The sequence below is a fragment of the Podarcis erhardii genome, assembly GCF_964252035.2.
Source record: "Podarcis erhardii genome assembly, chromosome: Z".
Lineage (NCBI taxonomy): Eukaryota > Metazoa > Chordata > Lepidosauria > Squamata > Lacertidae > Podarcis > Podarcis erhardii.
Window position 1 is genome coordinate 46351067 of NC_138504.1, and position 18460 is coordinate 46369526.

The following is an 18460-nucleotide window of genomic DNA, read 5'->3' on the forward strand; positions in this document are numbered from 1 at the left end:
CCTTTTCATCTCAGACAGTGATTCCACACAAAACAGCTTGGAAGTACAGTGGTGCCTCGCAAGACGAAAATAATCCGTTCCGCGAGTCTCTTCGTCTAGTGGTTTTTTCGTCTTGCGAAGCATCCCTATTAGTGGCTTAGCGGATTAGCGCTATTAGCGGCTTAGCAGCTTAGAAAAAGGGGGAAGAAAGGGAAAAAACTCGCAAGACTCGCAAGACGTTTTCATCTTGCGAAGCAAGCCCATAGGGAAATTCGTCTTGCGAAGCGCCTCGAAAAACGGAAAACCCTTTCATCTAGCGGGTTTTTTGTCTTGTGAGGCATTCGTCTTGCGGGGCACCACTGTATACTAAATTGAATTCAGAGTAAATCTAAATCTGGGGTGCTGTTCATCATTTACTAGTTTGAGGAAGGTGCCATGATGCTTCCTAGCAGCTCTTAAGTGCCATGACACTCCCTACCAACCTTCCCCAACCCCGTGTCCTCCAGATATTTTGCATTACAACTCCCATTGTCTCTGACCATTAACCATGCTGGCTGGGGCTTAAACATGAATGCCTACGTAGTTAGCATTCTGTTCCCACAGCAGCCAACCAGATGCCTCTGGGAAACTCACAAGCAGACCACGAGTGCAGTAGCACTCTCCTACTCAAGATCCCTAGCTCCTGGTATTCAGAGGCATACTAATATAGGAGGCAGCATACAGTCATCCATTGATAACCTTATCCTCCTCGGGCAATGTTTTTAATCCCTCTTTGAAGCCCCTCAAGCTAGCTGCCATCTCTACACCTTGTAGCAAATACCATTGCTTAACTATGACATGTGGGAGTTGCAGTTCATCTCGGCAAGTTAGGGCACCAGGTTAGAGAAGGATGCTCTGTTGAATATCTTGAAACAGTTCCCAATTCCTCTGTGTGTGTAGTGTCTGTGTGCTGTTTTGCATCCGAATCACAGCCCAATTTCCTGCTTTCTACCCCACCCTGACATTCCGTAATCCCAACTCCATATTGTTTTCTGAGAAGGCCAGCCAGGTTGTGTCTGCAATTTTTCTCTGACCAAACAGAAACTGTTCACTTCCAGATGTTTAATATGGATGGAAGGGAATTAAAGGCTTTGGAATCCAAAGAAAACAAAGTGATTGCCAAGCTGGGTACTTAGTCATATTTCCTGGTTTACCTTGTGGGCTTTGAATCTGAGAGAGGGAAAGAAAAATTATGCAAGCATCTGTTTCCAAGGGGGAAAGTCCTGTCAAATCTCTTGTGCTGGAAATAGTCTTGAAAGGAGAGAGGACCCTGAAGTATTATCAAATGCATTTACATACATCTCTCTCTCTCTCTCTCTCTCTCTCTCTCTCTCTCTCTCTCTCTCTCTTTCTCTCTCTGACAATAGAGCAACATCTCTGAATCTGATGATTTTTCCTACCTCATGATACAATTCCCCCACCCACCCAAATGTTTCTCTGCACTCTTCACCGTGCCCATAAATGTATTGTTCTATCCTGGTTATGAGCTGGAGCCAAGCATGGCATAACAGAACCTCATTAGATCTTATGAGACTTGGAGCTCATCTGAAGCCTATTGTCCTTCTTGGGAATATAGAAAACAGAAACTTACCCTGTTTCAAGTCAGTCCATTGGTCCATCTAGCTCAGCATTGTCAACAATGATGGCCAGCAGGGCTTCTGCTTCTGCTGCAGCCATGGCGGCTGCTTTCCTGTGATCAGGATAGGCTCCGACAGACAGGAGGGGGCAACTGGGACTGAGATGTCCCCTGAAACTCTCTGAGACAGTTCAGGGGGACTTGAGAACCTGTGGTCACCGTGGATCCCGATCCTGCTGCTGCTGAAGCAAGAAGGCTCTGAAACGGGCTGGAAGAGAATGGCACTGGGTTTTCAAGCTCTCTGCCAGTGAGCCAGCTTCCATATCTGTCATGGCAGGTGCAGATTCCCTTCTCAATTTGGCTAATTGGAACTAAGTTAAAGATGTGGGGAAGGTGTGGGGGACAAGCTGCTGACAACTTTGGATGCTGGAACCAAGGTTGGTGATGAAGTTGATTCCTGCCATAGAGAACTGGAAGAGGAGATGGGTAGCTCTCTATGTTTTTAAGGTTCCTTGTTTTTGTGGTTACCCTTAATGGAATAAATGCTTACAAAAGAGGACCCTAGAGTTTAAACTAACCTTAGCTTGATATAACTGGCTGTATTTAAATAAAAGAGAAGCTTGTGAAGTGAAGGAGAAAGGGGAAAGACTTTTTTTATTTTTCTCTTCGAGTTACAATTTAGTTTGGAATGCTAGAATTCTGCACTCCCGGAGACAGAATAAATTTGGAACTGTGTTGGAAAGGTGTGTGTGAAACTGTTGAAGCAAGGGCATCAAAATATACATATATATTTTTTTTTATCAAGAGATATTCCCTACCCTCTCCCGGACTGAGTGAGGGGAAAAACAGAAACTGGAAATAAAGACCAAAGGTTGAGTTGATAGCATATTTTTTTTAAAAAGAAACAAGAGAGACTTGTAATTCTGTCTGGAAACACAGTGGATGCAAAACTGGTGGAGCAATGGCAGAGGACAGGGATCTTATTAGTATTTAAAAGTCTTTGAGGAATGATGGTCTTCATCACCAATGGACTTTGTGGCCTGGTCTCTGCGACAATGTTTGTTAGAATGCATGAAGAGAGCCCTTCTTGTTTAGAGTTAATGCCAGATGGCTGTCCTTGAGAAAGAACCTCACAACAGATAATAGAGTGCAAATGTTGTGGAGACAACATGAATTGCAAAATAATATGGTGCTAGACAGGAGATGGACACTGGCTGTGAGGAGTGTGGACTGGAAAAGTGAAGATGGGCAACTACTGAAAAGTTAAAGATGGTGGAGATGATAGATACAGATGGCAGCACATGTAAGATGAAAAGAAAGAAAAAATTAATATAGAAATAATAAGTCATGATTTAAAGTGGATAAGCAGGGGTATGTATAATCTCTTGTCTTCTAAGGGAATATGATATTGTTATGTAAATATACGAGTGGGAATTGATAAATCAACAGCTGGTGGATAAGGAGTAAGGAAAAAATTAATTTGTAAATTGAATATAAGGAATGAAAGGTGAATTAGAGATAAATATGTAATATCAAGCAGCAACAGGGAAAAGTAGGGATGCATCTAGGATGATTGATTAATTGATTGATATGCTGTTTTTGTTTTAAACTTTTTATATATGCAAATGTTTTAACAGTTTTTATATAGTTAACTTTTATATATTCATTATAAATCACTTTTGGGTGCTTCATGGGAAGCATAAAGGACATTATTTCTTATTTATTTTTTGTTGCTTTTTACCAAGTGTCTCTAAAAATGCTAATGGTTCCAATGTATTATGTGTAATGCCATACACATTTCTGTACATATAATATTAAATGTATTATTTTATGTGTGGTGCACTCCAGGTTTCCTCAAATAACCAGGACATAAACAGGTTCATAAAACAATGCATAAAGCTGTATAAAAACACTTAGGTTAATTCTTATAAAATCATGTTGCAGAAATACGGGGCTTTATTCATTTCATACATATTATAAGCATGATATGTATTCCTGGCATATAAATTTGCATATAATTATTAAGCTTTTTTTAATTAAAAAACTGAGAATGGGCAAGCAGTTCAGTCATGAGCAGGTGCTCAGTGCAAGATGCAGTCCAGTACAGGCTCAGAACTGCCAGATTACATGCATAAATCCATATAAAATGCATTCTACCTGCGCCCTTATGCAGGAACAGCTGATACAGAGGTAGAAATGCCATAACTCTGTGGTAGAGCATTTTCTTTGCATGCAAAAAGGTCCAGGTTCAATCCTTGACATCTTCCTGTACGGTCCCCTGTCTAAAATCCTGCAGAGTCATCATCAGCCAATGTAGACAATACCAGGTGAGATGAACCAATTATCTGACTCGATCAAATAAAGAAAAAACAGCCAAAATCAGCTGTTGGAAAACAAACCATAAAATTCAGAGGAACAGATAAAACCTATAGCCAGTTTGCAGGTACAAGGGCCAAGCAAATAAATTTTTAAAAGTATTCATCATAAAGTAGAATCACAGTTGGCTCTCTCCTCTGGAAAAGCATCCCACTATGATTAATTAGATTAATGTGCAAATCAGATGGTAATTAACCTTCAGATCTTTCTCCAAATTTTGTGACATATGTCCAATCCACACCATACATTTGAACCACTATTATACCACTTTAGCAGTCATGGAGAAACCCAGGAACTGCAATTTGTTGAAGGGGCTGACCTTTCAGAGCTACAGTTCGCAGCACGTACAGTTTCCAGAATACCCTTTCCTGGACCACCACCCTCCCAAATTCTGTGAGTGGAAGAACTCACAAGAGGGTTCCCTCTACTGATCTTAACTTGAGAGGGGTCTGTATTGAAAGAGGCATCTTTGGTCCCTAAGTTGTCTTGAGAGCGCTTTGAATTGGGTGTGGAAATGAGCTGGTGATCAGTACAGCTGTTTCAAAATGGATACTAAATGGAACCCCAGCAAGTAATCCGGCCACTGCATTTTGGAGCAGCTGAAAATTCTGAGTCTTATTCAAAGGCATCCCCATGTAGAGTTGTATCGCGGTAATCCAGTTAGCAGAGCATGGAGTACCATCACCAAGTTATCACTATTCAAAATGGGTCATAGCTGATGAACCAGCCATATATGGAAATGGACACTCCCAACCACTGAGGTCACCTGAGCCTCCAGTGACAATGTAGTATCTCAAGCTACAAACCTGCTTCTTCCAGGAGAGTGCAACTTCATCCAGAACAGGCTATTTCTCCACCTCTTGGATACACCTCTGTCTTATCAGGATTCAGCTTCTTTGGCTGGCCCTCAAATTTTCCACTGTACAGTACAATCGCATATTACATGCAATTAACTTGCATGATTTCAACCTTGCAGAGTTGAAAGCTCTGACCAGACTCTATATAGATTTTGTTCTTTTGAGCGGGACTAGGTCTCTTTAAATTGCCACACAGCAAGTCCAACCAAATTTACCAATCACCTGTCCTTTTCCTTGTCTTCTTAACATCACTTTTAAGGTCAGCCCTTTCAGACTCCCCTCTTCACTGCCCTTAATTTAAAAACAGCAGCACACTGGGGTAGGGGAGAGTAACACCTCTTTACTGCTGTTCCAGAGCTCTTTAAATTGTACAATGTAAATCTTGGCAGAGCTAACCAAGAAAGCAAAAGGAAAACAATACAAAGTAGCTGGGGGTTTTTTAATAATAATAATTATGCTCCCAAATGTTCTGCGGAAAGATATTCATAATTTACCCAACCAAGCCCTCACTCTTAAGAACTTTTGGAGGTTTTCTACAGAGGGAAAGAAAAAAAATAATACTCAAGACTCTTTAAAATAGAACCAAAATCCACTTTGGCCTTTATGTGTTAGCTCTATACCAAAGTTATGGTTTCCTTTCAGGGACAAACTACATATGACACTCAGCTGCTCGTGGTTTCTCACTCGCTGGATCATCACCTTGTCGCGGTGAGTGGGCTTGCACATTCCTATGACCCTTGTGAGCGAAGCCGCCGGGAGTCTCGTACTCCCAGCAGGGACACCCAAGGCGGTAAGGTCAAAGGGGAGGAGCTAGACAAAGATTGCACACGTACAAATGTGCAGAGCGGGGGAAATTGCGCTGAAATGCTGATACATTTTCATATATAAATTTTCACAAACTGATGCAGAAATATGGAGAGCTGAACTTAAGACCGGAAAAATGAGAAACTGGGAGAATCCAAAATTGTTAAAGTCACTCACATATTCTCCAGTTGCCATGAAACTGCCAGGACCTTCACCAAAACGCTTAAGCCATCACAGCTTCTCACTTTGTCATGTAGAGTCTCAAATTCCCAACTGCAACCTCAACAAAACTCAAATCTTTCTCCACCTTTTCATTCATTTCTCCTTCCATCTCCTGGCCAGGGAAAGAGAAAATGACACTCAGAGCCCCAATTTCAGAAAGGGTAGGAACGATTGCTAGGTAGGACTGCCATGTTAAGAGACAGCCCATCTCTGTCTTACCAGCTGTAAGGAAGACATAGAGTTGTGAAAGGCCCATTGAGCTCATGCTCTGCTTGTGAGTTTCCCAGAGTTATCCGATTGGCCACTGGGATACTAGACTAGATGGGCCTGTTGCCTGATTCAGAAGGGTTATTGTTATGTTCCTGTACAAATCATGAGCTTATGGCACATGTAACCTGTGTGACACAGTACCATGGCAACTAAATGAAACTTTATATGCTTTACCTTTGTTTACTTGCACATTTATATCCTGTCTTTCAATGAGAATAACTATTAAATACATAGATATAGCTACAGATAGACATCACAACAAAGTTAATATATGCATTTGATACTATTTTATTCTCTTGCTAATTATCTTGTTTCAAATGTGCATTTTATATTTGACTTCCCGTAGAAATTATTTCTTTTGAAAAGTTTGAGATAATTTTTGTTAACCTTGCTGCATTAAATGTGCATTCTGTAGCTGACCTTCTTTGTAATGTTTCGTTTCAAAATCTGTAAAATAATAATATAGTTCCCTGTTAATTACTTTGCTTTGAATGTGTACTTTAGTAATGTTTTATTACAGATTGCTTCACTTGATGTTTTAATGTAAGTTGTAAACTGCTTCGAGATTCCAGCCCCCCCCCCCCCCCGGAATATAAAGTGGGATAGAAATAAAACGAACAACAACGTTCAAAGCAAGCCCGCCAATAAAACAAGCACAGGTAAAACCAGCATTGCCAACGCACGTGCACCAACTTATGCAACATAAATGCTTATATTTAGTAAATATAACAATTTAGAAGATCTGCAACCTATTAAAAAAATGACTGAATTGCAGGATTCTGGTCAGGTGAGGTTAAGTGATGAGGAAAGCTTAAATCCTTTCCTCTCTTCTCTCCTAGGTTCAGCCGCGGTCTGTGGCCATGCAGCAAAGAATTAGAAGTAGATTCTCCCTCCCTGCTAACTTTGGGTATGTGAATCCACATAACTTTGGGTATGTGAACCTGAAGGGTGCACCCTGGCCCTGCTGTACAGCATTCGTGAAAGTTGTACGTGCCAAACCTAAGGCAGAAGAAAGAGGAAGGTGAAACTAGGTTAAAAAGCCTGGCGACCTGCCAACCCCTATTGTACGTGTGAGTCCAGTACATCCTTTGCAGAGATAAACCAAATGAGGCTTACTTTTTCCAAAACAGTATGTGCATGGAAATTCACCTCCAGTCTAGAGTGGCACCCTACCGTACATGGCTTTAGCAGAAATGTTATAAAGAATTAAGTATAATAGATTGTAATTGGATTAAAGGAAAAAATAATGTTAGAATTTGTTAAGTTAAATGATAGGACAGAAGTTTGAGGAAGATGGAAAGGATTTGCTGAAACAATTAATCGAAGTGGAATACAAAAAAAGGGAGGTGTGAGGAGGTCGCTGAAACAAGTAAAAGAAAGTTAATAACATTGAAAGTATAGGTTGTGTTTCTTTTTTCTTTTTTCTTAATTGCTTTTGTTTTATTTTTGTTATGTATATGTAATATTTTTGTTTTTGCATGGTATAGTATGGTTTTGTTATGTTTAATTCTTTTTCATTTTCCTTTCTGCAACTTTCAAAACTTAAATAAATATTTTTTTTAAAAAATAGAGTGGCACCCCACCAACAGCAGCAGGGGGCAGGGGGAGAGGAAGATGTTAGATAGATAGATAGATAGATAGATAGATAGATAGATAGATAGATAGATAGTTTAAGAGGTAACTCTTCTCATGGTCCTTCTTCGGATCAGAAAGTGGGTGCAACTGTCAAAGACAGAGTGGGTGGGATAAATGCTTAGTTAGAACAACACACACACACTTTCTGCCACCTTGGCCACCCGGCAACCACCCAAATCATATCCTAGACCTTGCTTGTGTCTGATGCAGGAAAATGGAAGGCCTCTTTCATAGAAGGGAAGAAAACTTTTAAGAAGTCGGGAAGACAGATTTCTGAATGGGACTGATAGAAATAAATAACAAATATATTCCACATCTCCCTTCCTTCCTCTCCACCCCATGCCACCCCAATCCATTGCCCCAATCTGACGACTGAGCCTGAGTCCCCTGTCAGTGTCCACAAAAGCGCTGAAAGTTCACCGCATTGAATACATTGTCCTCACCTTCCTGCCTATTCATTTGACAAGTGCTGTCAGAAGAGGTTTCCATCCGTTTCCGAGGTCTGTGTAACGGGTTCATTATAGAAGTCAATGTGACAGGTGTGGAAAACAGGACAAGCACCTTTTTTCTTAACTGCTGAACTTATGTGACAAGAAATCAATCTTCCTCAATGGGGAGGAATATCGTCACGCAGCCCCCAAAGTCCCTGGAGAAACAGAAGAGACCAGAATGCTTTAACGGGGAAAAAACAAAACAAAAAAGTTTGGGTTAAGTTCAGTTTACTTCTGGCTGCAGCAGCCGCACACAGAAGGATCACGGGGTAGGGGTGGGGACCTGCCTCCCCACACAGAGAATCTTCCTTTGTAAGAAGAGAGGAACAAAAGCAGAGTATGTTGCTGGATCTGGCCAAATGCACATCTAGACCAACATTCTGTTCCCTCCATGGCCAACCAGATACCCCAATGGGAATCTTGGAAGCAGGACATGAGTGCAACTGCGCTCTCTGCACATATAATTCCTAGCAAATGATATTCAGAGGCCTCTTACAGTGACTGATAGCTTTATCCTTTATTAATTTGTCTAACCCCCTTTTAAAGCCATCCAAGCTGGTGGCACCACTACTATGGATAGGCAAATCACATTTTTGCAAAACATTATTCATAATACGATGCATTTTTATGTCATTTTCACTAATATATACATTTATAGGCAGACTTTAACCCAGTATATGCATTTTTGTACATATGATTTTACTGGAAAATTCAGGAAAGTTTGAGGGGGGAGCTTTACAATATCCATTTTGAGATAAGGTGACCAGAACTATGTGCAGTAATCCAAGGGCAGCCTTGCCATAAATTTGTAGAATGGAGGCACTACCCCAGGCTAAATGGAGCTGAAGGTATTTGTGCACTTCAAGGAGTGTTATCAGAGAACTCTTTTTCCCTGAATGGGCAGAGAAGGCACACTAGAAGTGGGAACAGGAGCTGGTCTCCTACTCCACTTGCATGGCAGAAAAGGGGAATAGGATGAGTTCACTAAATTCACTAAATAAACTTGTTTCTAAGAACTACCTGCTTATTTCCTTCTCTATCCCTATCCATTTCCCTTTCATGTAGTTTTTCTTGCAAGCCTCTTGGAGTGTATTTGCTACCTCCTCGCATAAGGTGCTCCCTGAGAATTCTGCCAGAGGATTCCCAAGGAGCTCTTTAGACCCATCAGCAAGTTAAAATACCAGCTAGAAACACAACCCAACCAGGAGCTTCACATTTCAATAAGGCCATTGCAATCTACTGGACAGCCATCCAATTGTTTATAACTAAAAATGACACTTTTTTATTGGGTCTAAGTAGCATCATAAAAACAATAAAATCAGCCCTGACATTTCTTCTCTCCCCCCCCCCCCACCTGTCTTAGCTTCTGACACCTTGACCTTCTGCATGCAACAGCATGCTGCATGTTTCAAAAGCAAGGACCATTAAAGCCGGAGAAATTTGCTTCTGGAAATATTATTGAGGACTCCTGTAAAAGCTCAAGTCAGGTAAGAGTATGGGAAGTTGCCTTATTTTGAGCCAGTCCATTTGGACCAGCATTACCTGCACTTACTGGCAGTGGCTCTCCGTTCAGGTAGGGGTCTCTCTCAAGCCTACCTAGAGATGGCAGGTCTGAACCAGAGGTCATCTGCATGAAAAGCAGATGCTCTATCACTGAGCTTTGGCACTTCCCCAAAGGCTGCTCTGAAACATGATTTATGCTTGAGGATAAATCTTTTGTGTATAAAGGGATGGGATAAGAAGTGTCTCCTAATCAAACCTAGTTTGCAACTTAGTCTGGATCTGGCAAACTATAATTTGCAATCATAGACTTTATAGAGTCTATGTTGTAGCGTACATAAATAGTTTCTTCCACTCTTTTGGCAGGTCTTGGCCTATAATACCTAGCAAAAAGGCTTCTGGTCTTTTAACAAAGGTTATCCTAAACATTTTTTTCATTTCATTATAAATCATTTCCCAATAGCTTTTGGTTACTTTACAGTTCCACCACATGTGATAAAATGTGCCTTCTTTCTCTTTATACTTCCAACACTTATTGGAACTTTTTCTTCTATACATTTTTGCCAATTTAACTGAAGTAATATACCCTCGATATATCATTTTCATATAATTTTATTTCAAAATTACCATATACAATCAGTAAATTTTAAATTCCCATTCTATAATTTTCCCCAATCTTCCATTTTTATATTATGTCCTAAATCTTGTGCCCATTTAATCATTACACATTTAACCTCTTCATCTTTGGTTTCCCACTCTTAACAGTAAACTGTACATCTTCTTCAATGTTTTAGTGTTATCATCTATAATTTCTCTTTGAAATCTGGATAAAGCATAACTGAATCCTTTCTTATTATCTTCTTTAAATCTCTCATTTAATTGATAATCCTGCAGCCAATCATTTACATGTTCTCAAATCTCTTTGAGTGCTTTCAATTTTAATTTCCCTTCTTCTGTTTCTATTAAAATGCCTCTATATGTAAACCATTTTTCTTTCCTATTTATTGATTTTATTGATATTGCTTCCAGTGGTGACAACCACCATGGAGTTTTATGTTCCAATAAATCTTTATATCTTTCCCAAACTTTTAAAAGTGATCTCCTAATTATATGGTTATAAAATCCTTTATGTACTTTTCCTTTATCATACCACAAATACACATGCCATCCAAATCTGTTATAATGTCCTTCAAATCTAACATATCCATATTGTCTAATTTGATTCAGTCCCAGATCCAAGTGACACATGCAGCTTCATAGTATAGTTTAAGATCCAGAAGGGCGAAGCCTCCTCTGTCTCTGATATCTGTAAGTAATTTGTATTTTATTCTTGGCTTCTTCCCTTTCCATATAAATTTTGAAATATATTTTTGCCATTTTTTGAAACATGCTAGGTCACTTATTACTGGCACTCACTGAAACAAAAATAACATTTTTGGCAATGCGTTCATCTTAATTGCTGCAATTCTCCCTAATAATGATAGGTTCATTCTTCCCCATATTTCTAAATTCATTTTTTTCCCCCCAATTTTTTTTCATAATTGTCTTTAAAGATATTGATATTCTTGGTTGCAAGCCAGATTCCTAAGTATTTAACTTTTTTTTATGAATCTCTATTTCTATACTCTGATGTAATTCTTTTTTATCCATTTCTGATAAAAAATTTACTAACAGCTTTGTCTTCTTTTTATTTAATTTGAAGCCTGTCACTTGCCCAAATTCCTGTATTTTTTCTAAGACTTTCAGAAGAATTCTTAGGATCTTCCACTGTAATTACAAGGTCATCAGCATATGCTTTTAATTTATATGTCTTTTTCCCTACCATAATTTCTCTGATACTTTCATCTGCCCTAATATTTCTCGCCAGGACTTCTAGAACCAAAATGAATAATAAAGGTGATAAAGGACATCCCTGTCTTCTTCCTTTCTGTATCTTACATTCATCTGTTACCACCTGATTTGCAATTAATTTTGCTTTTTGATCCGAATATATTGCTTGAATCCCTTTCCTAAAGTTTTCTCCAAAGCCCATTTCTTCCAGCACTTTTTTTCATAAATTCCCAAGAGACATCATCAAAGGCTTTTTCAGCATCTATAAACATCAATGCTGCCTGTTTTTCATTTCTTACTTCCAAGTATTCTATTACATCCAGAACCAGCACTTTCAAACAAGAAAACATAATCAGCTGCTTTATAAGAAGTGAAACTGTTGGCCTATCTAGCTAAGCATTGTTGACAATGACTGGTGGCAGCTCTCCAATTCTGGAATCAAATCTTAGAAAAATTCCTAGTTAAACTGTAACTTGTGAGCTGTGCAACACAGGGTAAAGCGAATTTACAGATTAAAAAATGGAACATTAAACCACATCCCTAGCTGGATCGGCTTATTTCTGTTCCATATGAGTTCCAAATGTGCTCCGTGGAAGAACCATCTGGTCCCTTTTTTAAATGCACCCACTCACCCCACACACAAATCACACAAATGCATTTTTATATCCTGTGAACACTTGCGCCAAAGTATGCATTTTTGTAAGTTTATTAATACATTTCTCTATGCATGTTTTTCTGAACTGAAATTGCATCACAAAAATTGCATGTGCATCATCCAATTGATATGTGTGTGTGTTCCAGCCCACATTTGAGTCTATGACCAGTGGATTTAAGTTAGTTCACTTCAAAATAATCTACATTTCATTAGGTATTTAGTTTATAAACTATTCCTTATAAAATACTGATACTCTTATAAAATTCCTGATTCTCTCATCTCTCCAGTGCCTCATCCGTGGCTAGGGATGTTGGCCCACGTACTGAGTCTGAGTCACAGCTCAGACTCCATTCTAATATAAACTATATGTCTGTAACTACATTTTAAGCCTGCCTCAAGACTGCTACTGTGAAACTGAGTAATATTTTCTTTACTCATAAGAAGACTGTTTTGTGTGATTTATTGTTTTAAAAGGGAGAAAGGGGGAAATAAATCCAGTCTGTGTTAAAGCATCCTGGATTACTTAAACAAAAGGCTAAAACTAGCTTATCAACAGCTTCCTTATTTTTGCTGCAAGGGGTGTACTCTGCTAAACTCAGAGATGTGAGTAAGGAAGGATAACATCTAACTAATATATCCTCTCCTAGTTTCTGTGCACATCTTTACAATATGATAGCCATCATCAAATATCCGAAGGGCTGTCTCTTGGAAGATGGAGCAAGCTAGTTTTCTGCTGCTCCAGAGGGGAGAATGTGAACAGATGGATTCAAATTGCCAAGAAAAAACCCCCCAAAATAAAAATTCCAACTAAACATTAGAAATAACTTTCTGACTGTAAGAGCTGTTTGACAGTAGAACAAACTACCTCAGAAGTTAGTGGGTTCTCTTACATTGGATGTTTTTAAGTAGATGTGGGATGGCCATCTGTCATGGATCCTTTAGGTATGATCCCTGTGCTACAGAGGTTGCAACTAGATTACCCTTGGGATAATCCTCTACAACTCTGCAGTTCTATTATTCTAACAATAAAAACATATACAAAGCAATTTATAAAATAAAAAATGATTAAAAGAATTTCAAATTTTAAAATGATTTCAAATGCAATAGATACACATAATGGGATAAAAACACCCACTTAAAAGACTTAAAATGCTGACCAAATGAGATTCTTCTCCACCCCTTTCCCTAGTCATGTCTGATTGACAACCTCTGTGAATTAACAACCATGACCATTTATTGCAAGACCATAATGATTATTGTCTGTTACAGGATTACAGACTTTGGGGTTTTTTCAGTGGAGCTGGGGCTGCTGGATTTAGGCCCTGGCACAAGGGGAAATAGTTAGAGACCCAACTTACCCCCCATGTTACCCCTTTTCAATGCTTTTACAAAAGGAAAAATATGGTGTTGATCTTATCAATATTTGCACGCTGTGCATCCAGCTGTTGTAAAAAGAAAGAAAGAAAGAACACACACACAGAATGCACACACACAGGAGGTGCATGTAGATCATGGGTAGGCAAACTGAGGCCCGGGGGCCGGATCCGGTCCAATCCCCTTCTAAATCCGGCCCGCAGGCTGTCTGGGAATCAGCGTGTTTTTACATGAGTAGAATGTGTCCTTTTATTTATTTATTTATTTATTTATTTTAATAATATTTATTCAAACTTTTCAAAATTACAGAAAAAAGAAAAGAAAAAATACATAATACGACACAAAAAGCAAGAAAATAAAAATAAAAATACAGAAAAATACAGAAAAAAAGAAAAATACAATTATTAAAAAAGAAAAAAAGAAAAACAAATTAAATCCCTTACATAATCAATTTCCCTTTACTTATTTTCTTGACCTCCTCACACCTCCCATTTCTGTATTCAAGTTCAAATTTTTATTTCAGCAAGTCCTTTTCACCTTATTTTTTTAACTTAATAATTTATTTTAATATGTTATTATTTTACGTTCTCTCTTTCATCCATTTCCTCAGTTCATTTTTGCTTAATCTTCTCATTTAGGTAATTTAGTTTATTTTAAAAACCACTTTTACTTTATCCAATCTTAACTCTCATCCAAACTTATATATCAATATCAATACTTATTCTTAAAATATTTCCCTAAGGTTGACCAAAATTCCCTTCCACGAATTTCCCAACTCTCATGCAAACAAAACAAAAACAAAAGACAAAAACAAAACAAGTTATAATTATGTACCCCTTAAGTTCCCAATTTCTATTCCACCCATACCCCCTTCCCGGTTTCAGTCCCCAACATGTCCATCATCACATTGAGAATGTGTCCTTTTATTTAAAACACATCTCTGGGTTATTTGTGGGGTCTGCCTGGTGTTTTTACATTAATAAAATGTGTGCTTTTATTTAAAATGCATCTCTGGGTTATTTGTGGGGCATAGGAATTCATTCATATATATTTTTTTCCAAAATATAGTCCACCCCCCCCCACAAAGTCTGAGGGACAGTGGACCGGCCCCCTGCTGAAAAAGTTTGCTGACCCCTGACTGTAGATAAATGCTTCAGCTGCCAGGGCTCATGGGGACCTCTGGTACCACCCAAAAACCTAAGGTATAAAATTTCAAACATATCTTTGTTCTGGGTTCTTCTGCTGCCCATCTGTAGGAACTCCGTTACAATTGAATAAACAGGATCAAAGCTGAAAGCACAGCCTTAGCTACAGGGCTGGGGAGGGGACGCTAGCTTGGTTTTTTGTCCTAGGTGAAGCCTCCAGTGGAGTGCCATTGAAGCTCTCAGCCTGTGTGTGTGTGTGTGTGTGTGTGTGTGTGTGTGTAAATGCACATGGATTCAAATGCGCATGGGGGTGGTGCCAAATGGGGTCTTTGACCCAATTGAAATAAAGCCTAGTTTCACCCATGCTTAAAGCTGCTTTGCTCTGATACACTGGGTTGCATTGCCTCTGTCTTTTCTCTGATCACCTAGTGATCTTTCCTGAGGGGTCTTGAAGCTCTAGTAGTGGGTGAGGACCCTCCAAAGCCCACTGGTTCATATTTCTACAACACAACCACATTCCCTTTTCATAAACAATAAAGGGCAAAGGGCAAAATCACAACAGAAATGAAAGCCAAGATAGAACAAAACATAACCGCAAAAGCCCAGCAAAAACAAACAACAACAAAAAATTAGGTAAAATCAGCACACAGCACAGCATCTAAAACAATTTAAACCCAACAAAGCACCCAGGAATAGGGAATTTGGGGAAAGAAAATTGAAACACCAGATAGATTGTGATTAAAAGGCCCCCCAAAGCTTTCATCTTCATCTAGGTTTTACTTAGACCTATAGAAATTATTACCATGATTAAGAGCTTATCCACACTTACACTTTGCCCCAGAGCTTTCCCCATGAAAACCCACTCTTTAAAGCTGAATTGGAGCAAACAGCAATCTGCAGAAAACCCAATTTGCCATTTGCTCCAACTGAGCGCTAAAGAGCAAGTTTGCACAGGGAGAGCTCGGGGGCAAAAGATGAAAAAAAGCACTTGGGCATGGACCTTTAAGTTGTGGATACGTCCTCACTTAGACCCATTATTTTCTATGCGTCTTCTCCAAGTAGAAGCTCGCTAAATACAACCCTGAATGTTTGCATTTTATTTTCACTATATAGCCATTTATGCACACACTTTACCACAGTGTGGGCATTTTTGAACACATTACTTGGTTGGAGACCCGCACTACAAATTTCAGAGAAGTTCAAATTTTGAAGGATGGCTGTTTTTTTCGGAAAGTGGGAATTGGGTTAGTTCAATTTAAATGTGATGTGTATCCCCACCCCCATTCCCTAGTAACCACCTCTGGCTTAGGTCCTTAGATGTTGGAGTATTGAGATTCCACCTATAGAGCTTCAACACAGCCTATAGTTTGGCCCTGAGCGAACAGCTATTGAGTAGCTGACAAGATGATTTTGCGGCATATAAAAACCTGCAGAGCCAGGACAGATCTGTAAGTACTGGGAGTTCTTTCCCTTGCAAATGAAGAAAAATACATACGCCATGTAAATTATGGCCGCTTACTACCCTCTGGTAATGTATATATTTAAAGATGCAACTCATATGTGTGTAAAGATGACCTAGGCTGCCTGAAATGTACAAGGAGACAAATCAGATAGATGCCTTTAAAGTAACCAGTTAATTTTCTTTCCTCCTCCTCCTCCTTCTCTCTCTCTCTCTCTCTCTCTTTCTCTTGGCAGTTTGAAAATATTGATGCTCTTTGCCTGAGCGATGGTGATAAATACGTTAAGGTTTCATTATTGGGAAGCCACTTGCAACATCATGGAACTATGGTGTCTAATACAGAATTCATGAGTCGTTCACTGCCTCTCGCATTAAACCACTTAGCACAGGTCACTTCAGCAAAGCTCATATATTTGCATTCTAACCAGGAGGCTGTCAGGGAAGCTGCATTTCAGAATACGCTCCCAAGATTTAAAGCAGCTTTCAGGTGCAAATCACACAGTTATTTTTGACATTGTACAGTTACTATGAAGTGACTTCTACTCTACCCTCCTCCTTCTCTCTTCCTTCTCCTGAAGAGTCCCTGTTTTCCCCACCCCTTCCCTGGGTGAACTTTATTTTATTTTATGAAATTGAATTTATATACTGCTTAAAAATGTTTATTATTTTATTTACTACATTTATATCTTACCTTTCACTCCAAAGTACTCAAAGGTGATGCACCTGGTCCTCCTCCTCCTGATTTAATCTCCACAACAACCCTGTGAGGTAGGTTAGGCTGAGAAAACACAGTGACTGGCCCAGGGTCACCCAGTGAACTTCATGGCCTAGTAGGGATTTGAACCCTGGTCTCCTAGGACCTAATCCAATTCACTAGCCACTATGCCAAACTGGCTCTCAAAAAATGTAGTTTACATAGGGTTGTATCCAACTAAGTTCTACACGAGTAGTCTCATTGAAATCAATGGATCTAATTTAGTGATGGCCATTGTTTTCAAGGATCTGCTCTGAGTAGGGCTAGCACTGGATTGAACCCATCAAATATGGAATATCCATTAAAGTTCCGAATGAAAGTTGGAAGTTAAAAGTGAGGGCCCAGGGGTCTGAACCTGGTAGGCTCGACGTTGAGCTCTAACCTGTGTCCAGTCAGATTCGGAGTGAGTTTTTTGCCACCGACGCTCTACCCGTCTCAGCGATTGTTTCATTGCCCTCAGCTCCGAAGAAAACCACGGGGCTGTCCGGGCTCCATGCAATCGGAGAGCGTGCTTCGGAGCCAGACACTCGATAGCCCTGGTTAACTCCGCATTCCAGCGGGCCACCAGGGAATCAGCTGAAAGGCCATCAACATGGGATAAAGCATCCCCTACCACTCTCTGGAAACCATTTGGATCCATTAAGTGGCAGGGGCGGACCATCTGAATTGGTCCCACCTCCCTGCAGAGGGGAAGGTTCGCGGAGAAGTCCAGTTGCACCAGGAAGTGATCTGACCATGGCACTTCTTTTGTTTCACTTTTACTTAGTGTCAGATCACCCACGTCACTAGAGGTGAACACCAGGTCTAAGGCATGTCCATGACTATGAGTTGGGCCAAACTTATTCAGGGACAGCCCCATGGAGGCTATGCTTTCCACGAAGTCCCGAGCAGCCCCTTGTAAGGATGTTAAATAATAATAATAATAATAAATTTTATTCATATCCCGCCCTCCCCAGCCGAAGCCAGGCTCAGGGCAGCTAACAACAATAAAACAGTACAAAAGTACAGCACAAACAACACTCTAAAATCATTCATTATAAAATTAATTAAATTCAAGCCACTGGCCACCATTGGGCCAGAGCTCCGTGAAGATTGCCAAGGGAGGGAGTCAGGCTGTGCCCTGGCCAAAGGCCTGGCGGAACAGCTCTGTCTTGCAGGCCCTGCGGAAAGATGTCAAGTCCCGCAGGGCCCTAGTCTCTTGTGACAGTGTTCCACCAGGTCGGAGCCACAGCCGAAAAAGTCCTGGCTCTAGTTGAGGCCAGCCTAACTTCTCTGTGGCCTGGGATCTTCAAGATGTTTTTATTTGAAGACCGTAAGTTTCTCTGTGGGGCATACCAGGAGAGGCGGTCTCGTAGGTACGAGGGTCCTAGGCCGTATAGGGCTTTAAAGGTTAAAACCAGCACCTTAAACCTGATCCTGTACTCCACCGGGAGCCAGTGCAGCTGGTATAGCACTGGACGAATGTGATCCTGCGGAGAAAACCCCGTAAGGAGT

At 40.0% G+C, this 18460-nt stretch overlaps 1 long non-coding RNA gene across 1 annotated transcript in view; it reads right to left on the reverse strand.

The window, feature by feature from the left end:
* Positions 1-4042: 4042 nt before the first annotated feature.
* The window catches only part of LOC309333890, a 30429-nt gene continuing 16011 nt past the window's right edge, over positions 4043-18460 (reverse strand). Inside the window, exons 2-3 of the long non-coding RNA XR_014152760.1 lie at positions 8202-8404; positions 4043-5965 (exon numbers count right to left, since the gene is read on the reverse strand). This is a non-coding gene — a long non-coding RNA (uncharacterized lncRNA). The remainder of the gene's footprint in view (positions 5966-8201; positions 8405-18460) is intronic.